Consider the following 27,470-nt stretch of genomic DNA (forward strand, 5'->3'; position numbering starts at 1 on the left):
AGTCAGAAATACCTTTAATAATATTCCAACAGTTCCAATGGCTAATGTGTCATATGTTCCTAACATTTTTGGTTTTTCTGCTCCTAACAACTCAACTACTATGTGAGGTTTTCCACAAATTCAAAGTACAATGGTTCCATGCAATCAGTTTCTTGGTTCATAGGATTTCAGTTGCATAAATTCTGGTTTCAACATGAATTCGGCTGCATTTCCTCAAGTTGGCAGTCATGGTACTATTGGTATTCAATCTGGTTCAGCTCATGGAAATCAACAACCTTTTGGTGGATCAAAACAAGCCTTTGTTACAGGACCTTAGTTACTTGGACAAGGTGTCATCCCAGGTCAAGCATTAGGAATTCTACCATCTGGTCAAGGTATCACTAATTTTGTCAATGCACAATCACCTATAATGGCTGGAGATCCAAATTGGTACTTGGACAATAGTGCCACTAGTCATGTGGTTGAAGATAGCTCAACTTTACTTCAGCATATGGATTATAATGGTAAGAGTCAGTTATTGATTGGAAATGGTCAAGGTTTACAGATAGTTGGTACTGGTTTCACGTGTATACCTTGTTTTACAACTTAGCTTTTGCTCCTAAAGAATATCCTTCTAGTTCCTCAAATTGCCAAGAAATTAATTAGCATCTCTCAACTTACACAAGATAATACTGTATTAGTTAAGTTTCATTCTAATCTTTGTCTGATTAAGGACAAGTAGCTGGCAGTAGCAATTCTTAAGGGAGTCCTTGTTTTGAAGGATTATACAAACTTGAAGTACCATATGATTTACAAACCAGAAGATCAACATTTCTCTCATTGCTGAATGTTCATGAACAAGTCTGTCATAACTACCAAGTATGCCTTTCAAAATTGTATGAAAACAAACTATGTACTATTAGGAGTTCTTTCTACCTATCATGATGATAACCCTACTGTAACAAGTACAGCTTCTGAAGAAAGCAGTAAAGAGTTAAGAGATCTTTCTATTTGTACTAGTGACAATTCTACTGCAATAAGTGCAACTTTTAAACAAAAGTAGCAAAGAACCAATTGTAACACAAAAACTTGAAACAGATGTGAATGTTTTACATCAGCGTTTAGGCCATGTTTCAATTTATGTGTTACAAAAAGTTCTGCAACTTTGTGATAAATTCAAAGTAATAAATAAAGAAGACATTTCATTCTATGAAGCATGTAAGCTTAGCAAGCAAAGTTTACAATTCTTTTCTTCCTCTCTTCGCAAAACTAATGGACCTCTTGAAATTGTTCATTCTGACTTGTGGGGACCAGCTTCAACACTTTCAAAGGAAGGATTTCGATACTACATCCATTTTGTTGATGACTTTAGCAGGTACACACGGATATACCCTCTGAAACTTAAGTCAGATGCTTTAAGGTGTTTTATTATGTTTCATAAAATGGTGGAAAGAACTACAGGATGTAAACTTAAGTGTTTACAAACAGATTGGGGTGAAGAGTTCAGAAGTTTCATGCCTTATTTGAAGCAACAGGGTATTGCGACTAGACTTCTTTGTCCTCATACTCATGCTCCAAATGGAAAAGCTGAGAGAAAACACAGACACATAGTTGAAGTTGGTCTATGCTTACTTGCTCAAGCTTCTATGTCCTTGTAGTATTGGTGGGAGGCATTTAGCTCTACTATCTATTTTATTAATAGACTTCCAACTGCTATATTGGATTATTGTAGTCCATATTAGAAGCTATTTGGAAAAGTTTAAGATTATACACTACTGAAAGTATTCGGCTGTGCTTGCTATCCTTATATGAGGTTTTACGATGCTCATAAGTTTGAGTTTTATACCAAGTAGTGTGTTTTCATTAGTTATAGTACTGAACACAAAGGATACAAATGCTTAGACTCATCTGGAAGAGTCTATATTGCAAAAAGTGTTGAGTTCAATGAGAAAGAGTTTCCTTTTGCTACTGGTTTTCCAAAGAAGACTAATGGTGGTGTTTCATATGTTCTTCCTAATGACTCTCATTGGATTGAATCACCCCTCTATGTTGTTAAAACCAAAAATGATGGGGAAATTTGTTAGTTGCATAATTCAATTTCTTCTACTGGAACAACTCAGACTCATAGGTCATTACCTTGTATTAATACCAAAGAAGTTTCTTCATCAATTCAACACTTAGAGAATGATAATACCGTTGAGGCAACATCAATTTTGAATGATAATGTTTCAACCACAATTGCACCAGCACCAATACAACAGTTATATTCTAGTTTATCAATTACAACAAATTCTCATTCTATGCAGACAAGATCCAAAAGTGGTATTTCTAAGCCAAAGTGTTTTTCTCACATCAGCAAGGTCTGGATAAGAATTCTTCAGGTTCAACTGACACTAGATTCAACATATCTTCTTCTACACAGCTTGTTAAAGTTATTTTTCTTAACACAAAACCTAAAATGGTTGAATATGCCTTGAAAAATCCACAATGGAAACTAGCAACGGACAAAGAATATGAAGCCTTGAGGAAAAATGGTACCTGCTCCCTTGTTCTATATTCATCTTATATGAATGTTGTGGGAAATAAGTGGGTGTATAGAATTAAATATAATTCTGACAGAAGGGTTCAAAGATATAAAGCAAGGCTTGTAGCTAAAAGCTTTCATCAACAACCTGGTTCTGATTACTTTGAGACTTTTAGTTCAGTTGTTAAACCTACAACAATTAGAGTAATCTTAACTTTGGCTCTTGCTTACAATTGGTCAGTAAAACAGATAGATTTTGATAATACTTTTCTTAGATCTTCAAGAGGATGTATTCATGGAACAACCAAAGGGCTATGTAAGTTCTCTCTACCCTACTCATGTTTGCAAACTGCATAAAGCACTCTATGGATTGAAACAAGTTCTAAAAGCATGGTTTGACAAATTAAAAGGAGCTCTTTTTCAAAAAGGGTTTGTAAATTCAGTTGCTGATACTTCTCTGTTCATTTTGAAAACTGAAGATGTGTCTGGGATATTGCTGGTGTATGTTGATGATATAATTATCATAGGTTCAAGACTCACATACATTTCAGATTTGATTCAAGATCTTAATAAAGATTTTTCTTTAAAGGATCTAGGAAATCTACACTACTTCCTGGGTATTGAGGTGTCAAGAACTGAAAATGGCATGTACTTGTCATAGACAAAGTACATTAAAGACTTACTACACAAAACAAAAATGAGTGATGCCAACAGTTATTCTACACCAATGAACTCAGGAAAGTTGTTATCCCTTCATGACAGAGATTTATTGAGTAATCCAACAGAATATAGAAGCATTGTAGGGGCTTTGCAATATGTGATAATAACTAGGCCTAAGATCTGTTTTTCAGTAAACAGACTTTGTCAGTTTGTTCATTTACCAAATATAAGCCATTGGGAAGCTTGCAAAAGGTTACTTAGGTACTTAAAAGATACAATTGATTGTGGTTTACATCTGAAAGTTCCTAACTGCAATAAACTAGTTTTTCATGGTTTTGCTAACAGTGGCTGGTCAAGTTGTTCTAATACTCGAAGATCTTGTACAAGATATTGTGTTTTCTTTGGACCAAAATTGGCATCTTGGAGTTCTAAAAAACAACTTGTTTTTTCGAGGTCTAGTACTGAGGCAGAGTATAGGGCATTAGCAAATATTACAGCAGAACTTAGTTGGTTGCTTGAACTTTCGAAAAAGCTTAAACTGCAATTTCAAAGATCAATTGTGTGGTGTGATAATCTGAGTGCAGCAGCCTTGGCTTCAAATCCTATTTTTCATGCTTGAGTTAAACATATTGAAATTGATATTCGTTATGTTAAAGAAAAGGTTTTGCATAAGTTATCAGAGATTAGGTATGTACCCACTTGTGAGCAAACTGTAGATATCTTTACAAAACCTCTTGGACCAGCTCGTTTTCTGATTTTAAGATCAAAGTTGAATATTGTTCAAGTTTCAAGAATTTAGCTGATATGTTTTGACTTTTTTGTTATTCAAACAAAAGTTGTGTTGTGAAGATATGGAGTCTTTTATTTGAGGAGGGTTGTTGAAGCTACACCATTTACAAGTCAGCAGTAAGTCTTAGCAGCTCAGCTTAATCGAAGAGGATGCCAACTCAGCAGCTCAGCTTAACTGAAAAGGATGCCAACTCAGCTTAACAACTTGCTATTTTACATTGTGTTCACGTGTTTCTTGTTGCTTGTAAAAAATAGTTATAACAGTTGCATAAATAGTTGTTTAGGTGTGAAAAACTTGTTATGTAAGCAAACTTTACAATAATATACAGAAGAAAATTTTCTCTCAAATTCTCTCATTTTCTTTCGAGTTTTCTCTTTCTTCTTAAGGAAACTACTAGATATTTCTTCTTCTTCTCTTTAATCCGAGCTTTAAGAATCCTCACACAAGGCATTTAAAAATTTATATTTAATTTTTTTTTGTCACAAGAAATATAAAAATCTTTAATTTGTTTTTTCTCTGCAAATTAATATAATCGTTTGATTTTTATCAAATTTATTTTGCATAATTTTTATTATTTTATTATCATATATTTTTTTAATTTCTCTAATTGAATTTAAAATAGCACTCTTGCACACGTTTAAAAGAACATTTAAATTGTTTAATTTTTATAATACTACCAAACAATATCAACTAAACTTATAAAATTAATAACAAAATATCAATAATATTAATCTCTATTTATTAAAAATAATATAATTAATTAATTTGATTCTATTTGAATATTATAATTATTATTATTTTTTTTTAACCAAACACACATCCATAATAATAAAATTCATACAGTACAATCATGCCTTAATGAGCTGTAAAACATCAATGCAAGGGACCATCCAATCATCGAGGAATTTTTTAGTACAAATTGTGTACCAGCGGATTTGGTACACATAACCACTCGTGTAGTTCCCAAGTAATATTAATGACGGATCACATTTAAAAAAAAAAAAAAAAAAACTAAACTACGCGTCATATTAAAAGACTAACACCATTAATTTCCAATTTTGCATCTATTTTTTGGTTTTCCTTCTATCCGGTGGCTATGCTATGCACACCAGCACATCCATCTAGCCGCTATCCACTCCAGCAAGTTCTCCTCAGTCATGTGGTTTTGTTATATTTATGCTGGTTTAATTATGCACAAGAAAAAATAAAAAATAATCAAGTTAATTTAGTTGAGAGAGGAAACGATGCTTCTGTTTATACTCTGAGCGGTAAGGTAGAAAGAGAAGAGTCCAAAGGAGAAAAGAGGAAATGAAATAAAATGAGCATCGTTTAAGCATCCACGGTATAAGATGCAGTCAACACAGATGGCTTTCAATCAAAGTTATACGTGAATGAACAAAGTGTAAAACAAAATGCACTAAGAAAATAAAGACATCGGTGATCTATCCTATCCGCACGTCTATGGATCTTGATAGATCTATTGGAGATAAAATATATGATGCAGACTTTAACGAGACGTATAATTAATGATTCACATCGCAATGTATAGCATTTTTTTTTTTTTTTTTTGGTAATGGCATTATATAGCTAAGTCAATATGTAACAGGTAAAAAAAAATAGACTTATTGGTACGGGGCTTCGGCAAATTTGTTGACACCTGTACATAGAAGTTGTATGTTCATTCTTCTTCTTCTGCCTTTTTTCTTTCTTTTTTTTTTTTTTTGTTGTAGAATTCTTGAACTCACTTCAATAAAGAAAATACTAAACAAGAACACACAAAATTACCGAGATTCGGTCAAAATCGACCTACGTCCTCGTTGCTCAAGCGTTGAGCTTCTGCACTATAGAAAAATGGTGTTTACAAGCTTAATAACAGACCATCAATGGTGGATTCACACAAGAATACCCAAACCAATACCCAAGATCCCAATACACCCATTCACTCTTCAATCTCCACAGAGATCTCTCTCAAACCCACGTTGAGAACACAAAGAAAAACAAGAAAGAATGGCTCTCAAAACTCACGGGACTCTCTTCGCACACAGCTACACACGGTCTGCAATTTTTTCCTTGTTTGCTCTCTGTTTTTCTATCTGCACCAGCAAGAAGAAGACTAAATATACATATATATCCAAAACAAGAAACGGTGCGTTCAACTAACTCCAGCAGCTCTAACGTGGCAAGTAACTTATGAAATATCCTTTCTGCCCTTCATTATTGCTGCAGTACAATGATGCCGTTTTGGACCTGCAAAATTCCCTTCTTTCTTCTCTTTTTAACAGCTTGTAAAGACATATCTATTGGTGACCAGATTTGAGGATTATTTTTCTCACATTTTTGGATTAAGTTTTATATAATATTCATTCAAAATACTGCTACTGCAACTTTTATCTGTTTTTTATAAAAAAATATTCCAAATGGGAACCTATAATTTCTTCACCATTTTGTATGCTTCGGTGATCTCTCTCCCGACCTTGTTGTTACTCTCTAGAGCAGCAGACACCATAACTCCAACACAGTCCCTCACCGACGGCATGACTTTAGTTTCTTCAGGCCGAAGCTTTGAGTTTGGCTTCTTCTCCCCTGGCAGCTCCAAGAACAGGTACTTAGGAATATGGTACAAGATTACCCCTGATGTCGTTGTCTGGGTTGCAAACAGAAATAACCCACTTCATGATTCAAATGGCTCATTGATCATTACCAGCCATGGAAGTCTTCGTCTTCTCAATCGAACCAGGGGCATCATTTGGTCCTCAAATACATCATCAATGGAAACAGGAAACAACCCAGTTGCTCAGCTTTTGGAGTCAGGGAATTTTGTAGTTGGGAACAGAGATAGCCTCAGCTCCAAAATATATGCATGGCAGAGCTTCGATTATCCATCAGACAATTTTTTAGCACACATGAAGGTCGGATGGGATTTCAAAAGTGGTCTGGAACGACATATAACAGCATGGAAAAGCGCTGATGATCCGTCAATTGGCGACTCCACTTACCGGTTGAACATCACTGGGATGCCACAAATTATAACTGCCGCGGGTTCAACCAGAAAGACTCGGTCTGGTCTATGGGATGGAGTTGAATTTCGCGGTATTGTTGTCGTGACTAACCCTGTTTTTGAAGCCGCTTTTGTATTAAATGAGAACGAGTCATATGTTGGTTTCAAGCAAAAAGTTAACGCAGCCATTACACGCCTAAAATTGAATCCTTCTGGTTCGTATGAACTTCTTGTATTGGAAAATGGAAGCAAGAAATGGGATATCATGTACACACGACCATATGAACCATGTGACAGTTATGGATACTGTGGTCCAAATGGTATTTGTAAAATTAATAGAAGTCCGATATGCGAGTGCTTGAATGGGTTCGTCCCGAGGTCCCAGAATGAATGGGAAGTTCTGAATTGGTCTAATGGGTGCTCGAGGAAGATGCCTTTAGATTGCCGGAGGGGTGAAGGGTTTATAAAGGTTGTGGAGGTGAAATTGCCTGACCTGTTGGATTTTTGGTTGAACAAGAGCATAAGCCTCCATGAGTGCAAAGAGATGTGCTTGAAGAACTGTTCTTGTACAGCTTATGCTAATTCTGATATCAGAGATGGAGGCAGTGGCTGCTTGATGTGGTTTGGTGACCTTGTTGATGTTCGTGAGTTGAGAGTACAACTTACCAAGCAGGATGTATATATACGGCTGTCTGCTTCTGCAATGAGTACGTGCATTTTTTGCTTATGATTTCATTGCAAAAGGAAAATTATTGAGATCTTGTTTACAGCAATAGAAGGATTTTATTTTTCATTGTCAAGAAGATGTTAAAATATCCTGAGATTATACCAAGAAAATATAAATTATTGTAAAGAACTTACGCTTTCAACTCCTTTCTGCTTCTGTTTCTCATATAAGATTAGTTATTTGGGAAACAGAACCGTAAAAGAGACAGTATAAATTCCATGTACAAAGGCTAAACATTAGTATAGGCAATATTTGCATTATATGATCTTTTGGTATTGTCTTTTCTTTTTTCTAGAATCTATTCACGATGCAAATATGAAGAAAAGACTAAAGACCATTATTCTGGTTTCAATTGTGGCTGTTTGCGTCTTTATCCTCGTTCTCTGCTGCATATTTTGGAAAGCAAGAACGAAGAAAAGAGGTAAGAAAATTGTTCCCTTTGACTCCATTTCTTAACTATATTAGTTTGTCAGGACCTATAGAAGAATTTACCCCCCAAAAAAAAAAAAGAAAAGGAAAATACCTATCGATGAATTTACTGAAAATCATTGTGTAATGTAACAGGTTTGGGATACAAGAAAGAATATATAGAATTACCATTATTTGATTTGGCTACAATTTCTTCTGCTACAAAAAATTTCTCTCCTGAACATATGATTGGATCTGGAGGCTTTGGTTCTGTTTTCAAGGTATTTGTTTCTTATTATATATTGAACAATATAGTTATCCATATGCATCTCAGTGTATGAAAGTATGGATAAAACTAGCTTCATACTTTTTTATGTTGTTTAATGGGAATATGCAGGGGAACCTCTCAACAGGACAAGAAATAGCTGTCAAGAGACTTTCCAAGTATTCTGTTCAGGGTCTCAAAGAGTTTAAGAATGAACTAGACTTAATTGCAAAGCTTCAACATAGGAATCTCGTTGCACTTCTAGGTTGCTGCATTCAAGGAGAAGAATTGATGTTAATCTATGAGTATATGCCCAATAAAAGCTTGGATCATTTTATCTTCGGTTAGAACCTGTTTGCCTTCACACATTTTGTTCACTATTGCAAAACCATTTTGATTATTTCATAAATACTGCCATATGTGAATATACTTAGAACTAACCTAGCTATCTGAAGTATAACAAGTGGTGAAAATGATAAGTACCATCTTGTGTTGGAAACAGCAGTTTGATATCATAATGGGCATTGCAAGAGGTCTTCTCTACCTACATCGTGTTTCTAAGCTTCAAGTTATTCATAGAGATCTTAAGGCTGCTAATATTTTACTGGATAACAACTTGAATCCTAAGATTTCTGATTTTGGCTTAGCAAGGATGTTTAGTGGTGATGAAAAAGAAACCCGAACAAGAAGAATCATTGGAACATAGTACGTTAGTTTATTTTTTTTCTATCACTAATGTGTAATGACATATTAAAAGATTGAAGTTTTCTAATCAAATTGTTCATGCAGTGGGTATATGTCTCCAAAGTATGCAATTGATGGAAAATTCTCTGTAAAATCGGATGTGTTTAGCTTTGGTGTGCTTTTGCTAGAGATTGTGAGTGGGAAAAAGAATAGAAGGTTCAACCATCCTGATCACCACCACAACCTTTTGGGACATGTAAGGAAAGAAGATTGGTTTGGTTTACTCTATCTGTTATGTCCAGTGCAATTTTTGGGAATGACAAGCTAACAAATATTGTCACAGGCATGGTTGCTTTGGAATGAAGAGAGAGCCTTGGATCTAATGGATGCAAGCTTAAATGATTCAAGTGTTGAATGTCAAGTGCTGAGATGCATTCGAGTGGGTTTGCTATGTGTGCAAAAATTTCCTCAAGACAGACCAACAATGTCTTCTGTGATTTTCATGTTGGAAAATGAAGGAACAATATTGCCTCAACCTCAGCAACCTGGTTTCTTCACTAAAAGGAGTTCAAATGATGACAGATCAACATCAAGAAACAAAGAATCCGGTTCACAAAATGTATTGACTATGACAAAGCTGGATGGTAGATAGAGACTGTTAATCATTAACCGTTAAATTTGCTTTAATCAACCCATATACTTTTGTTCTGTTTTTGTCTTGTTAAGGTTAACAATTAACTTATATTTTGGCAATTAACTTATATTTTGGATGCATAATAATGGTTCTGTTGCCAAACACTTTAAGGACGCCCCTAACATTTTTTTTTTTGACTTGTTTTTACTTTGAACATTTTTTTGATTGTGAATTTAATTCAGAGTTTAATGATTTAAAATAAGTTATAAATTTTAAAGGATTTGATGCATTATTATGAAATTCCACAGATTTCCTAAAAAATTTAATAGAATTATACAAAATCTTTAAGATAAAGCTGGATTTCATATTAACAATTTTTTTTACAGCTTTACTTTTAAAATCTTTTAAAATCCATTAAAATACATTATTTTTTAAAATTCTTTAAGAACAATGACTTTTTAAAATAATTTTTGTATTGAATTAGGAATTTAATGGATTTCAAAAGATTTTAAAAGTTCAAAGGTATTCAATTAAGATTTCCGTAGAATCTATTAAAATATTAGGGTATTCAATTCAGAATCCTATAGAATCTATATAAATTGATGGATTTGATTGGATTTTGAGACGCTAGGTATAAATACTCAAGCCTTTCACAAATCCAGTCTCCACCCTAGAGATTTCATCGGATTTTAAAAAACAAAGCATTGAGTGAGACGTTGCTTTGAGACAGAATGAAGAACAAAGAACAAATGGACAAACCTAACCCACTAGATGAACGGTCGAACAAAACCGGCAAACTGACGGCAACCAAAATAGCAGTCTTTCCTGTGGGCTCTCTCCCCATGCTTCCTTGCTTGATCTGGTTTTTTGGGTATGATTCAATTTTTCTACTTTTTTCACATTATCCTGCTATTGTTTGATAAAAACCCAAATCAATGTTGTGAAAATTTTGAATTCCGATCGAGAAGTTTTGAGTTGAAAAAAAAAAAAAAAAAGAGTGAGAAGTTTTGAGTTTCTAAGGAACGTATCTGTTATCTGCTATTGTAAATATATACATATATGCTGTGTATGTGTTTAGCCCTAGTGTAAAAAGAAATAAAAGGTGGTGTAGCACATCCATGGCTAGAAGATGATACACATCTAGTTGTTCAAGGAGAATTTACTTTTCCTTTTTGTGGGTTATTGATCCATGGAGGTTTCATGGGCAGCTAGCTACTGGTGCTCGAAATCCAATCCTAAATCTAGAAGCTCGTCATACTTTCCTAATTGTACTATCATCGCATCTCATTACCATAATAAGATCAACATAACATCGGAAGACTATAGAAGCAAATTTCATAGTGCAATGAAAATTTTATAGCTAGCAGTTCGATACTCTTGATTAAAAATAAGTCATTGAAGAAAACATATTGTAGTGCTCGCAAACCTTAAATAGTTCCAATCTAATGTGAGCATCAAAAGCACGATCAAGAAGAACCCCTGAGAATGTTTTCTTCAACAGTTCCATTCTGAATCCATGATATTTGAGCAGTTATCCACATACTTAGTACCTGTTCTCAAATGGGTACCGTACCTCTGTTCTCAATCCCCCACCTTTCCACCTTCCCATAATCAATGTTCATCCCACAGATCGACCTGCAAGCAAGAAATCCATCATCAAAAAACAACCCTTTAAACCCTCAGAATTCCCCCCAAAAAGCACAAAATGAATTTATTAAAAACCTTTTGAAATTTATTCAAAATTATCAAATGGATATCTCAGAAATTCACTTACCAATTCCGCAACAAACAAAACTAGCCACACACACAACTTTAGCCATTTAAGCCATAAACACACAGACAAAAGACCCCCCCTTTCTTTCCTTCCTCGAGCCATAAACACACAGACGAAAGCAGGAGCATAGAAATAACTGCTAGGTTACAAAAACTTTGAGGGGTTAGTTTTCAGGAGGGTAAAGATCATCTCATCTCAGATCAGTGATCAATTTATTTTCTTTGTACCAAAAAAAAAAAAAAAGTAAAAAAAGGAAACAGTGATGATCACCGCTTGTGGGAAAAAAAAAAAAAAGGGGTTGGTAGATTAGGCATAATGAATGTGCATGTTAGAAGCTAGCCTCACAATTTTCCATCAATTAATAAATTTATATAGTTATGAAAAAAAATAAAAATAAAAGAGTTGGTAGATTAGGCACAATGAGTGTGCACATCAAAAGCTAGCCACACAATTTTCTATCAATTAATAAATTTATATTATAATATATATATATATATATAGTTTCTTGTACTTAATTAAACACACTTCTCCAAAAATTTGTGTTTTGGTTTCTATTTCACTGTGAATGGCTGACCATGTTTAGTGTTCCATTATTATTATTATTATTATGTGTTACGAAATATTACTGCCTACTTGCACTCAAAAAATATATGCTGCGCTCTAGTACTACATGTTCATGCATATATATATATATATATATGATTTCAGAAAAGTTAGAAAAATACATTATTTTTTGTTACAGTTAGTAGTCTTTTAAAATGCATTATGAATCTAATATGATTTATTAAATACTTTTAATTTCATTTTATAGTTTGATGAGTTGGAATGTGAATATTTTGATCTTATTTATTATATGTTTAATTTATATATATATATATATAAATGTGAGTTTTAACTATTCATGGGCTTTATATTTAGATATTCATTGTGACAATGGGAGATTCACAACGAAAAGGTAAAACTGCATATAACACATGGACCTTGCAAGAGAGTAATATGTTGTTGGAACTGATGGTTGATGCTGCTAATCGTGGATGGCGTGACAATAATGGTGTATTTAGCAAACTAACTGTGGAAAGTTAGATACTTCCTAAGCTCAATGAAGCACTTGGGTATAATAAAAATTATACTCAGATCAAAGTCGCTAGAAATGGTTTAAAATGCTTTATCAAATATTTTCTCAACTCATGCATTTCAACTCTGGTTTTGAATGGGATGTAGCCACACAAAGATTCACTGCCACAGATGAAATATGGGATAATTACTTTAAGGTGAGGTTATAAATTTTCATAAGAATGTATTTTATATTATTATATCTTATATATCCATATATATATATATATATATATTTTGTATTTTTATATGTTAACAAAATATTATATTTATTTTATTTTATTATTATTCTTTTTTTATATTTGTCAGTCTCATCCAAACTAGAAACATCTTCGAACAGACACTGCTGCTGACTTTGAGGATTTAAAAATTGCTGTTGGAAATGAAACTACCATTGGAAAAAAACTCTATTGGATTGGGATACAATACAGATGCAAGAATTTATGGGCAAGATGAAAGTACACATGTTAGGATAGATGACTATGTATATGATGAGATTAATGAGATATACGTTCCAAATTTAGATAATCATGGTTAAAAGGAGAAAAAGAATGATATTTGGAATGCTTTAAGGAAATTCCAAATTTAGATAATCATGGTCGCTATAAAGCACTTGCATTGATTCAGAAAATGGGAGTCAAAGATACATTCTTGAAGATGTTACCTAAAGAGCACTCAGAATGGATATCATTTAATATGGAATGAGTGTTAAAACATATATTTAACTATAACTATTTTATGATATAGGTTTTTCGTTTTGATATATTTTTCTCTCTAGTTTGTTTAAGTGAATTTTTTCATTTGCTTTATTGTTCAATTTTTACTGAATTGAATTTTTCATTTAAGAGTTTTTTTTTCCCTTCCTGATATTATTAATTTTTATTACATTTCATATTTTCTAGTAATATTTGATTTATGTTTTAGATTAATAGAGAAATGGAACAGGAAGAATTGGGAGAAAGAGATACACAAGAAGATGGAGAATTTTATGAAACCATTAAATTAATATTGTTGGCAATTCAAGTAATACTTGAGGTATTAGATGCACTAATGATTAGCATATGTGATGAATATATCAAACGTCCACTGGTTCGACAACCAATCACTCCTAAGGGGTATAATTATATTCATAAAGTATTGAAAGAAGATCCTCAACATTTTTGGCAACTATATAGGATGTATCCTAATGTGTTTTTGAAGTTATGTAAAATTATTAGAGAAAAAATATAATTATAGGATACAAGATTCATTTGCATTGAAGAATTGTTTGCAACATTTTTACTTATTATAGGTCAAAATTCTTGCTATCGTATGAGTCGTGAAATGTTTAGTCGATCACATTTCACAATGAGCAAAACCTTCAACAAAGTTTTGAGGGTTTTGAACACAATAGCACCAGATATGATGGTTAAACCAAAATTTACAGTGCCAAGTAAAATAAGAGAACATACAAGATTTTACCCTTACTTCAAGGTAAGTAATGATACGAACCTAGGACGACCTGCTCCGAAACCCGTATTATATTAGCCCGGATCTCAATTAAGTTCAAGTTCTAATGGAATGGACCTCAACCTCTAACCAACCTGTGGGTAGAAACCTTGGTATAATGTAGACGCCACAATAGGGGATGGAAAACCTATTGATAAGTCAAGCTAAAACAACCAATTCTCTAATGGTGTTTTAGGTGTTCTCAAAGAACAAAGAGATAATTAATCCCACAAGTATTTTCTTAATCAAATCAAAGTTGTATTCTTATTAAAAAATAAGCCTTTAAATAGGCTTTGAAAGAAACAAAATAAACCTTAAAAACCCTAGGAAAAAAACCGGCCACACACATAAAGAAACCTAGTTGGCCGCAACTATACTTCCTTTCCTAATCTAAATTTGATTAATTAATTCCTTTATATTAAATTAGGAATTAATTAATTTACAATAAAATAAAAACCTTCCTAAAGTTATTTGTCCAGAAAATAAATAAATAAAAACCCAAAAAGAAATAAAGTCAATCGCAAATTAGGTAACGAGTTGACTTTAACATCTAGGATGAATTATGTCTTCAACCGAGCTAACTTATGTCTGCCTGATGTCCGAGCTAACTTATGGCCTATCCGAGCTAACTGATATCTGTCCGAGCTAACTTGTGTCTGGCCGAGCTAACTGATGTCTATCCGAGCTAAGTTGTGTCTGGCCGAGCTAAGTTACATCCGATGTCCAAAGTCCGAGATCACATGTCCGATATAGTTGATAGCCGAGATGGAATGTTGTCCGAGGTATAAATGTGCTGTTGATGTCCAAAGGAACTGGTGTTGTTCGAGACATGGATGACACCAGTGTTGTCCGAGACATGGATGGACTAATGTTGTCCGAGGTAAAAAATGCTCCCCGAGGTGTGGATGTGCTTCGACGTATGGATGCCCTCCGAGGTATCCGAGGTATGGTTGCCCTCCGAGGTATGGATATCCTCCGAGACATGGATGGATGTGTGGGCGCGGGCAGAATCACATCATTCCCCTCCTCTTGAAAAGGATTTGTCCTCAAATCAAGAGCATCACCTGTAGCAAAAAGAGATAAGCTAGCAACATTAAATGTAGTATGAACATTATACTCACCCGGCAAATCATACCAAATCAAATTTCCATCTCGACGCAGCATAAGCTTGGACTTCCCTTGCTCAGGAAACCTTTCCTTTCTTAGGTGCAAATCTCCTGGATCAAACACTATCACAATAACAACTAAAAATACATGCTCAGTATAGCAAAAATGACTTTCTTTGAAGTTAGCAAATAATCTTTTCCAAATTTTTGAATTTCCATTAAGTAAAGCTTTCAACAATGCAGGTAAAGTTCTACGCAATAAAGACATCTTTAAATAAATATCTTTGAAATTCATGGTCAGCAATGATTGCTTATTCATAATCACTTTATTAACATCACCAAAGCTAAGATAAAAATTTATATTTTTCCTTTCTTGTCTTCCTTTTCCTTTCTCACTCATGGTCATCTCACCTTCCTCACTCTCGGCTTTTGCACCAAATTTCTCACTCTAGGTTTTATTAAAATCTCCCCACACAACCTGAGTATTAGAACACTTACCTTGGACAGCAAGCTCGCCTTTTCCCTCTTGACTGGATGGTAGTCCACTTGGACTTTCATTTGGGAAGACATCTCCAAATTCCTTCAAAAGAGAAATCATTGAACTTGGCAATTCAAGTTCTTCAAAGTTAGTTTGATCATTAAAATAATTTCCTTTATGAATCATGACCAACAAGGGTTTTGTACATTCAATAGCCTTATTAATATTCCTAAAACTCAAATAAATATTCTGGTTTTTCCTCTCTTTTCTTTCTTTTCTTTTTCTTTCCTCGGTTTGGCTCGCATTGGCGGAAATTTCCAGATTTTTTGTGCTCTCGGGTTTGCTCTCTTTTCTCACCACTCTCTCAGCTTTTTCTTGGTTCTTCGACTCAATTTGGGTTTTAGAAAGCTTACCTTGATCAGCAACCCCAATCTCACCTTCTTGAAAGGATGGTGAAGCCGTTGGTGCCATACTTGCTTTTTTCTTGAGCTTTTCGGCTTCTCTCCTTTGTTGGATTTGTATTTGGTCTTTGTAAACCTCTTTAGGAGATAATGGTTCCAGCTTGACCTTCTTCCCTTTAAACCTGAAAACAATACTATTTTCTCGACCAAAATGAGTAGCATTTTTATCAAATTGCCATGGTCTACCTAATAGTATATGTCCAACAATCATGGGTACAATATCACATAAAACTACATCCTCATATCTACCTATATTAAATTTTACTTTGGCTTGTTTATTCACTTTTATTTCATCAGTATCATTAAGCCATTATAATCTATAAGGTTCTGGATGTTTAATAGTTGTTAAGCCTAATTTATCCACTACAATGTTACTAATTACATTTGTACGACTTCCACTATCAATAATCATACTACAAATCTTACTTTGAATTTCACATCAGGTGTGGAAGATGTTCTCTCTTTGAATTTCATCCTCATCTTTGTATGCACCAAGTACTCTCCTAGAAAGCAAGTTTAATTCAGCATTGGATGCTTGCAAGGTTTCAGGTTCATCCTCAAAGTCCTCCTCCTCTTGCTTGGCTTCATCCTCACTTTCTTCACTTTCCGATTCTAGCTCGTCATTGCCCTTTAACACCATGATTCTTCTATTCGGGCATTGGCTAGCAATGTGTCCTCCTCCCTGGCATTTAGAACACACAACATCATGAGTTCTAGAAGGTTTAGGATCTAATTTTACCTCATTCTTTGGTGCTTGGACAGATTTGATTCTAGTCTCCTTCCTTGGCCAGTTTGAACTTTCTTCTTTGACTTTCGGCTTTGGCTTGCTTTCATAGATGGGATTGTTCCTCCAGCCACTTGAATTGGACCTTCCACTGTTGGAAACACCTCCAAACCATGATCTTACACCCCTCCTCTTGAATTGATGCTCTAATTTAATAGCCACATGCAACATCTCCTCCAATTCCACATATTGTTGCAATTCTAGTTGATTGGCTATTTCACGATTCAAACCACCAAGAAACCTTGCCATGGTTGCCTCCCTATCTTCATTCAAGTTCAATCTCATCATAAGCATCTCCATCTCCTTGTAATAATCCTCCACGGATCCATGTCCTTGAGATAAAGATTGAAGTCTTTGATACAACAACCTATGATAGTGTGATGGTACGAATCGCTTTTGCATGGCTCCTTTCATTTGTCGCCATGTAGTAATCAAGTCATCACCAACTCTCCTTCGGGTATTTTGTTCATTGGTCCACCATTGGAATGCATAATGTCCAAACTCCATTGCTGCCAACTTCACATTCTTACCTTCCGAATAGTTGTGGCAGTCAAAAATCATCTCCATTTTTTCTTCCCACTCCAAATAAGCTTCGGGATCACTTTTACCCATAAAAGGTGGGATGTTAACCTTGATATTTCCTAAATCATCATCTGTATCTTCCCTCCTATATCTTCCACTACCAGCTCTGTCTTGGACAGCAAAATTTTCGTCCATACCTTCTTCAAAGTCTCCACCGAATGGCTCCTCATCAAATTCCTCTCTCGGTCTCTCACGACCTCCTCGTCCTCGGACTCGTCCTCCATGGAATTCTTGCCTATTTTTTGTATTCGGCATTCCTTGTGAGGCTTCTATCCTTTCCATTCTTTGATTCATATGCTCAACTTGAGCACTAACCCGCTGTATTGACTCCAAAACAGCTCTCATGTCCACTTGGTCTCCGCTTCCGGTATCTCGGGCATCGCCATGGAATGCTACGGACTCCTCCTCATTGATCCTCAAGGGTGGCTCCCCTCTCCTCATCCTTGATTATGTCATGTTAGTATAATAATGCAATAGAAATAAAATAGGACCTTACCAATTTCACTCCCTTACGTGTTTCACTCAAATAAGGACTTGACACTCGTGTTTGCACACTTGTTTCGGCTTTTACCCTCTTTTAAGCTTACACACTCTTGCCTTTTTCCACTCAATGGATTATCTCAAAGTCCTAATTAAAACACCCACAAAACAGCAATTAGATCACTAGTATGTTTTAATTAAGCTTATCAACAAAACAGAAAGCAAAAGGTAGGCAATACCAAAAGAATCCAACAAATCCTAATTTTTCGGCTTTCTAGACAAGAAAACACATAAAATAATGGAAAAACATTGGAATTTTTGAAAACTGCACCAGATGGTAGTAGATTATGAATTTAAGAATAAAATTCCAAAAAAAGAATTCAAATATGAACAAGAATCAAAGAGAACAAAAATATAGAATAATGTTGGTTGCTGTTCTTGTAATTCAAGTTTTGTATCAAATCCTTTAACTAATTTTAATCCAAATAATTTAGCACTCAAACTCAAATATCCAACAGCAAAAATAATTTCCCGGCAACTCAAATAAATAATCAAAAAAAATCCAGCAGCTCCAACAACTTTCCAACAAACAAATCAAACTCCAACAAACCAAAATATTATTATTATTATTTTTTTTTATTCGGCTTTACCTCTTTTTTTTTTTTCCTTTTTTTTTCACTCACAGAACATAAACAACTGCAGTAGCAAGAATAATTACCAAAGTTGCAATTCCAACTCCAGAAATTCACCAAACCTGTGATCTCCAGATAAACACTAATGTGCAGTTTTTTTTTTTTTTTTTAAATGCTGCCGCAAACTCTTTTTTTTTTTTTTTAATAGATGAATGCAAATATTTAGGACTAAAACAGCAAAGAAAAATCAACAAGAACAATGATGAAAAACTACCAACAAACTAGGAAACAAAAAAATACGGTAAAACTAGGAAATCCTAATTCAACTAGGAATGAATTTTTTTTTTTTTTTTTTAAAGATATGCTGAACGTGTATGGGACAGATGCAACCTTAACCTAATGCTAAAATTGTAGAATAACACATAAAAACAAATAAAGCAAATAAAGATAGATCAAACCTGAAGAAAATTTAGCTCTGATACCAAATGATACGAACCTAGTACGACCTGCTCCTAAACCCGTATTATATTAGCCCGGATCTCAATTAAGTTCAAGTTCTAATGGAATGGACCTTAACCCCTAACCAACCTGTGGGTAGAAACCTTGGTATAATGTAGACGCCACAATAGGGGATGGAAAACCTATTGATAAGTCAAGCTAAAACAACCAATTCTCTAATGGTGTTTTAGGTGTTCTCAAAGAACAAAGAGATAATTAATCCCACAAGTATTTTCTTAATCAAATCAAAGTTGTATTCTTATTGAAAAATAAGCCTTTAAATAGGCTTTCAAAGAAACAAAATAAACCCTAAAAACCCTAGGAAAAAAATCGGCCACACACATAAAGAAACCTAGTTGGCCGCAACTATACTTCCTTTCCTAATCTAAGTTTGATTAATTAATTCCTTTATATTAAATTAGGAATTAATTAATTTACAATAAAATAAAAACCTTCCTAAAGTTATTTGTCCAGACAATAAATAAATAAAAACCCAAAAAGAAATAAAGTCAATCGCAAATTAGGTAACGAGTTGACTTTAACATCTAGGATGAATTATGTCTTCAACCGAGCTAACTTATGTCTGCCTGATGTCCGAGCTAACTTATGGCCTATCCGAGCTAACTGATGTCTGTCCGAGCTAACTTGTGTCTGGCCGAGCTAACTGATGTCTATCCGAGCTAAGTTGTGTCTGGCCAAGCTCAGTTACATCCGATGTCCGAAGTCCGAGATCAGATGCCCGATATAGTTGATAGCCAAGGTGGAATGTTGTCCGAGGTATAAATGTGTTGTTGATGTCCAAAGGAACTGGTGTTGTCCGAGACATGGATGGACTGATGTTGTCCGAGGTAAAAAATGCTCCCCGAGGTGTGGATGTGCTCCGACGTATGGATGCCCTCCGAGGTATGGATATCCTCCGAGACATGGATGGATGTGTGGGCGCGGGCAGAATCACATCAAGTAATGAATGTTTTATCTATTTATTTTTTAGTAATAATAATAATAATTATTATTGTTATAGTTTTGTTATTATTAGTGTTGTAATTATTATTCAAAACACCTTATGTTTTATGTCAGTTATAAAATTTATTATTTCTTTTAGGATTGTATTGGAGCTATTGATGGCACACATATACCGGCAACAATAAAGGGTCGTGATGTAAGTAGCTATCATAATCACCATGGAAAAATTTCACAAAATGTATTAGCAGCTTGTAACTTTGATTTGGAGTTTATATATGTGCTTAGTGGATGGGAGGGTTCGGCTTATGATTCAAAATTACTACATGATGCTTTATCAAGGAGGAATGGACTTAAAGTGCCACAATGTATATATTTTTTTGTTATATATATACTTTCAATATGTACTCATTTTTACAAAAATAATATTTATGAATTAATAATTAATATCTTATATTTTTAGGTAAATATTTTTGTGGTGGATTGTGGATTTCCAAATTGTCGATAATTTTTAGCCCCATTTCGAGGGGTTTGATACAATTTGCAAGATTTTTTTGGTCCAGGTCGTCACCCCGAAACTGCAGCTGAATTGTTCAATCTCCGTTACTCTTCTTTAAGAAACATAATTGAGAGGATATTTGGCATATTTAAATCTAGATTCATAATTTTTAAGTCTGCACCTCTATTTCCATTTAAGACACAAGCAGAGCTAGTTTTAGCTTGTGCAAGATTGCACAATTTTCTTTGCAAGGAATGTTGCTCTGATGAGTTTCCAATAGAGCCAAATGATGAATCTCCATCATCGTTATTAACACAAGAAAATGAAGAAAATAATTTTGAAGAGCTGTTTAAAAGTTAAGAGCAACAACGAGAGAATGCTAATGAATGGAGAACTACAATGGCTTCAAATATGTGGATGGATGCCCAAAATGCAAGAAATCAAAGTAATGAGCAATGAGTTTTTTTGTTTTTTGTCTTAAATAAAATTTTGCATATAATAATAATAATAATAATAGAGATGATATAAGACTATTTGATATATTTATCTAATTTTATTTTAATTTATGTTGACAATGTTTTTTTTTTCATTTTTTTAAAAATATTTTAAGGATAATATTATTAAAGTTTAATATTCATGTATATGTTGTTTGCCTATTTGTTAATTTGTTCGATATCATAAATGTTCAACAATGCTAATGGTATGGTAAAAATAAATAAAAAATAATAATAAAACTACTATGCTTATAGTATAGGATAAATTATATTATTCACCAAAATAGTAAAATAAATCATATAAAAATATTTAAAATCATTTGAATTCCATCAAAATCTGTTAAAGTCTATAATATAAGTCCCACAAACTCCATTAAACTCCATATATGATTCTGATAAAATTCATGTGGAGTTTATTGAATTCTAAGCAAATCCATGAATTCCATCAAACATTTTAACTCTTTTAAAATCTATTAAATTCCTAATTGAATACACCTCTCTTAGATTTTAAAAGAATTATATAAAGTTTTAATTGAATACACCTGAGTTTTAATAAATTTTTTATAAAATTTATTAAAATCTAAATTGAATATCATAAAACTTGTATAGACTCTTTTAAAATCTAAAAAATCAAATATCTCTAAACTGTTACTACTAGAATCGTATTGATAAATGATGCAATTAATACGTCGCACAAAATAAAGACCAATGTATTATATGGTGTCGCCTAATGTCCTGTCATTAAATCCATAAGATAATACGCGACGCATTAATAGTGTCGCCTATTTTTTGAGTTTCTGGCGACACATGTGGACTTTTAGCTATGCATGAATCAAATGCGTCAGATTTTCCATTAGATTCAAATGAGTCAGATTTTCCATTAGATTTTTAGCGACGCATTTATCAAAAGTGTCAGATTTTTCATCATATTTTTAGCGACCCATTTATTATATGCATCAGATTTTCCATCAAATTTTATGCGTCAAAATTTTTATCAAATTTTTAGAGATGCACTTTTAGCAACGCATTCAACGTATGAGTCAAATTTGATTGTCCATTTTTAGCGACTCATTTCATTTAACATTTAGCTATTCGTTACGAAACACTCACTAAAAAGTCTTTTAGCGACTGTTTTTTCAAGCGTCGATAAAATTGCCAATGAAAGGAGACTCTTCGAAAAACATCGCTAAAGGTGGAAAAACAACATTACCAAATATGTTAGGTGATGTTGTTTGTTTTAATGCGTCGCCCTTTATTTTTTATTTTTTAATTTGCTTATTTTTAATTTTTTGAAAATTGATTAAAATAGTAAAAATATAAAAATAATTAAAATACAAAAAAACTAAAACTAGCTTCATCCAAAATAATTAGAATACAAAAATTTAAAATAAATATTTTCATAATAAAATAATTATCAAATAAATTAAATATTATCTTATTTATATATTTTTACATAATTTGGTAAACTATTGTATGTGCAAAAAAAAAAAATTCAATATTAATTAAACTTCAATGAATGTATACTCATTGAGATGGAAGTTGACGTCCTCTTGTTGACTATATTACACTTTCATACTACATATGGAAAAATTAAAAAAATTATTAACACTTATGCAAAATAAATAATATTAATTATTATTAAATTATGTAGTTTAGTAAATGAAAATTTAAAGAATATTACAATTGTCTTAAGATTTGGCGAGGCACATTTCTCCTAATTAAAAATAGAAAACTCATAATGAAGCGGATCAGAAAATTAATTAAATGAATAATAATGAATGTCATAAATATTACTTAAAACAGAAGTAATAAATCTGTGTACCAATTTATTTATAAGATATGTTTTATCCATATCTACTCACAGTCATCATTATCATTTTCATCGACACTTGGCAATTGTATGACAAATGGATTGTGAGCCATCGTAGTATCTCCAAGAACATCCTCTTCAACAAAAGTATGATGTTGTGATGAAGTTAAAACAATAGACCATATCGAAGCAAGTTGATCTTCGACATAAAATACTTGTTAAACTTAGCAAAACAATGTCAAGCAACATCATAAGCAAAATATCTACAAAAGCAAGATTAAGAAAACCCAACGAACCTAACCTAAGGTTAAAATGAAAAAAAAATAAAAATAAAAAAAACCAATCAACCACATGTCTCTGCCAACCACAAAGAAAAAAAGAAACTCACCTAAATGATGAAGATGAAGAAAGAAGAAACCTAGCTAACCATGAAGGCGACATAGAGAAACCCAGCTTCCCAACATCAACGTAGGCAAATGAAAAATGAAACCCAAAATATCCCACTCTTCAAGTCTCTTTTCGATTGCTTCTAAATCTAATATCTATTAGGTAGTGTACTTGATGTAGTTTTAGAAAAGAAAAGGAATTCAAAGGCCTGTGTAAAAATTTTAAAACCACCAAAATTTTCAGAAAATGGCAAAAAGACGATCCTTTTGAAGATTTTTTTTTTTTAAATTAAGAGAACAAGTGATGCATTTACATCTTAAAGCGTCGCCTATTCCATCAATGTTATTATCATTATTTTAATTAGTTTTTTATTCTTTATCTAAAAATAACTACTGAAAATATTTCTTATATATGTTAAACAAAATTACCAAAGTGGGAGTTTAATTATTTTGTTTTCCAAGTATAGTTTATTTACTTTAGAATCTTGTAAATTTCAAATTTTTTTCTTTAAAAAGGGAATAAGCGAGGCATTTACAACAGACAGCGTCGCCTGTTTTAAGTTTTATTTTTGGTTCATTAATTTGATGGAACAGGCGACGCATAAAAAGCAAAAAGAATCGCCAGTTACTTTTTATTTTTTCCTTTTTTAATAGTTATTAATTTGCTTTTCAAGTATAGTTTATTTGCTTTTAAAAGTTACAAGTATTAAAATGTTTTTTTTTTAAATTAAGAGAACAGGCGATCATTTACAATTAAAAGCGTTGCCTTTTCTCTCAATTTCATTTTTTTTCTTTGATTAATTTTTTATTTTTCATCTACAAATAAATGCTGAAAATATTTTTTAAAAATACAAAACAAAATATCGAAGATTGTTGTTTATTTTTCTGTTTTTCAAGTGCACATTTATTCTTTATAAAATTTGCATGTCTTTTAAAATTTTTATTGTTTTTAATTGAGAGAACAAGCAACACATTTTCTTCAAAAAGGGTCGCATGTTCTTGAATTATGGGATCAAGCGATGTATTATGGTCGAAAAGCATCGCCTGTTTCATTTTTTATATTTTCTTTATAATCTTTAAATAGTTTTTTAATTGTTCATCTATAGATATATTCATGTAGCAATCCAATGAACATAAATTCCATTGATCTAAAAACAAAAAACAGTTTTGTCAATACTCTTCTCAATTATTCACATATATGTGTATAGACGAGACACAAAATATCTCAAGACCTAATTTAAGATAGGGTATCAAATATAGAATTCTAATTCAACAAGGATTTATTGACCAATTTATCTACATAAGTATGTTAAATGAGTTTAACTTTCATGTGTTTGTGTTTAATGATAGCTTACTTGTTTTTAAAAATTGAAAGCCTATTAAATTTCTTTTCAAAAAAAAATAAAAATAAAAAAATTGAAGGAACATGCGACGCAATTCCATCCAAAAGTGTCACCTATTCCATTTTTTTTTTAAAATCTTTAATTAGTTTTTTTGATTGCTCATCTACAAATTAAAAAAAAAAAAAGAAGCATATTTGCAAAATTCAAAAGAATTACTAAAAATAACTTTCAAATTAAAAAAAAAAGGTAAAAATTGGTTTGGTGAAAAGGCGATGCATTTGTTGAAAAATGCATCGCTTTTTCCTTTATTTGGCGACTCTTTTTTAAAACAATGCGTTGCCTAAAACTTCATTAGTTATTTCTTGTTATATTATTACATTCAAATCATTTGGTTTTGTGGTGTAGTGATTTCTTGAGAGTGTAAGAGGTTCTGGATTCAATTCTTGGCATTGCCCTATCAATTTTATTTTATTTTATGGGTGTGTACATGTGTGAAAAAAAAAATGAAAACAGGATGCATTTGTTGAAAAATGCATCGCTTTTTTCTTTATCTGGCGACTCTTTTTCAAAACAATGCATCGCCTAAAACTATATTAGCTATTTTTGATTGTATTATTACATCCAAGTCATTTCGTCTAGTGGTGGTGGTGATTCCTTGAGAGTGTAAGAGGTTCTGGGATAAATTTTTGGCATGACCTTATCTGATTTTATGTTTTTTTATGGGTTTGTAAATGTGTAAGTAAAAAAATTGAAATAAAAATAAGAAAAGAAGATGCATTTTTTTTTTATGGGTTTGTAAAGAAAAGGTGACACATTTGTTGAGTAATGGGTCGCCTTTTCCTTTATTTGGCAACTCTTTTTTTAAAACAATGCGTCACCTAAAACTTTATTAGTTATTTTTTATTGTATTATTACATCCAAGTCATTTGGTCTGATGGTTTGGTGATTTCTTCTAGGTTCAATTCTGGGCATGGCCCTATCTGATTTTATTTTTTTATGGGTTTGTACGCGTGTAAATAAAAAAATAAAAAAAATTGAAAAAAAAATAAGAAAAGGAGATGCATTTGTTGAGCAATGGGTCGCCTTTTCCTTTATTTGGTGACTCTTTTTTAAAATAATGCGTCGTCTAAAACTTTATTAGTTATTTCTTGTTGTATTATCACATCCAAATCATTTGGTCTGGTGGTGTGGTGATTCCTTGAGAATGTAAGAGGTTCTGTGTTCAATTCTTGGCATAACCCTATCTGATTTTTTTTTATAGGTTTGTACACGTGTAAATAAAAAAATTGAAAAAAAATTAAAAAAGACGACGCCCAATGGGTCACCTTTTCCTTTATTTGGTGACTCTTTTTTAAAACAATACATCGCCTAAAACTTTATTAGTTATTTCATGTTATATTTTTACATCCAAGTCATTTTGTCTGGTGGTGTGGTGATTCTTTGAGAATGTAAGAGGTTCTGGGTTCACTTCTTAGTATGGTCCCATCTGATTTTATTTTATTTTTTTTATGGGTTTGTACACGTGTAAATAAAAAAAATAAAAAAAATTGAAAAAAAAAAGAAAAGAAAAGAAAAGGTGACACATTTGTTGAGCAATGGGTTGCCTTTTCCTTTATTTGGCAACTCTTTTTTTTAAAACAATGCGTCGCCTAAAACTTTATAGTTATTTTTTATTGTATTATTACATCCAAGTCATTTGGTCTGATGGTTTGGTGATTTCTTCTAGGTTCAATTCTTGGCATGGCCCTATCAGATTTTATTTTTTTATGGGTTTGTACACGTGTAAATAAAAAAATAAAAAAAATTGAAAAAAAATAAGAAAAGGAGATGCATTTGTTGAGCAATGGGTCGCCTTTTCCTTTATTTGGCAACTCTTTTTTAAAACAATGTGTCTCCTAAAACTTTATTAGTTATTTCATGTTGTATTTTTATAGCCAAGTCATTTGGTTTGGTGGTGTGGTGATTCCTTGAGAGTGTAAGAGGTTCTGGATTCAATTCTTGGCGTGACCCTATCTGATTTTTTTTTTGTAATGAGTTTGTACACATGTAAACAAAAAAATCATGGTTATTTGAAGTTGAAAACAATCACATTGATTAAAAAAAAAAAAAAAGGGATGGGTTTGTACACGTGTCTCCAAAAAAATAAAAATAAAAAATAAGAAAAGGTGACGCATTTGTTCACAAATGTGTTGCCTGGTTATTTGAAGTTGAAAACAATCACATTGATTAGAAAAAAAAAAAAAAAAGGGAATAGGTGACGCGTAATGAAGCAGTTGCGTCACCTGTTCCCTTTATCTAAGAAAAAACAAAAAAATAAAAAACCACATCAGTTATATTGCTTAAATATTTTCACTGGTTATTTGAAATTAAAAGAAAATCAGATTGATTAAACAAAAAAAAAAAAAAGAAGAGAACAAACGACCCAGAATGAAGCAGTAGCATCGCCTGTTACCTTTATGTTTAAAAAAAACAAAAAACAAAAAACAAAAAACCATCTCAATTATATTGCTTAAATATTTTTACTGTTTATTTGATGTTGAAAGAAAATCAGATTGATTAAAAAAAAAAAATAGGGAACACGTGATGTGGAATAGAGCAGTTGCGTCGCCTGTTTCCTTTATCTTTAAAAAAAAAAAAAAACAAAAAACAAAAAACCACCTTAGTTATATTACTTAAATATTTCCACTGATTATTTGAAGTTGAAAGAAAATCACATTGATTTAAAAAAAAAAATACAGGAGATTTGTAAGTTTAATTAACAGAAAATAAATTGTACATGAAAAATTAAATAGTTGAGCAACAACCTCGGTTATATTGTTTAAATATTTTCAATGGTTATTTGAAGTTGAAAAAAAATCTCATTGTTAAAAAAAAAAAAAAAAAGGGAACAGGCGACGTGAAGTTGTTGCGTCG

The 27,470-nt window shown here is 32.5% G+C and overlaps 2 pseudogenes; both read left to right on the forward strand.

Annotated features, from left to right (window-relative positions):
• Positions 1–5,743: 5,743 nt before the first annotated feature.
• On the forward strand, positions 5,744–9,815 carry LOC107430995 (G-type lectin S-receptor-like serine/threonine-protein kinase At4g27290; annotated as a pseudogene).
• A 2,561-nt stretch (positions 9,816–12,376) lies between these two features.
• Positions 12,377–20,983, forward strand: LOC125420724 (uncharacterized; annotated as a pseudogene).
• The last annotated feature ends 6,487 nt before the right edge of the window (positions 20,984–27,470 follow it).

This window comes from Ziziphus jujuba, chromosome 1, assembly GCF_031755915.1.
Source record: "Ziziphus jujuba cultivar Dongzao chromosome 1, ASM3175591v1".
NCBI lineage: Eukaryota > Viridiplantae > Streptophyta > Magnoliopsida > Rosales > Rhamnaceae > Ziziphus > Ziziphus jujuba.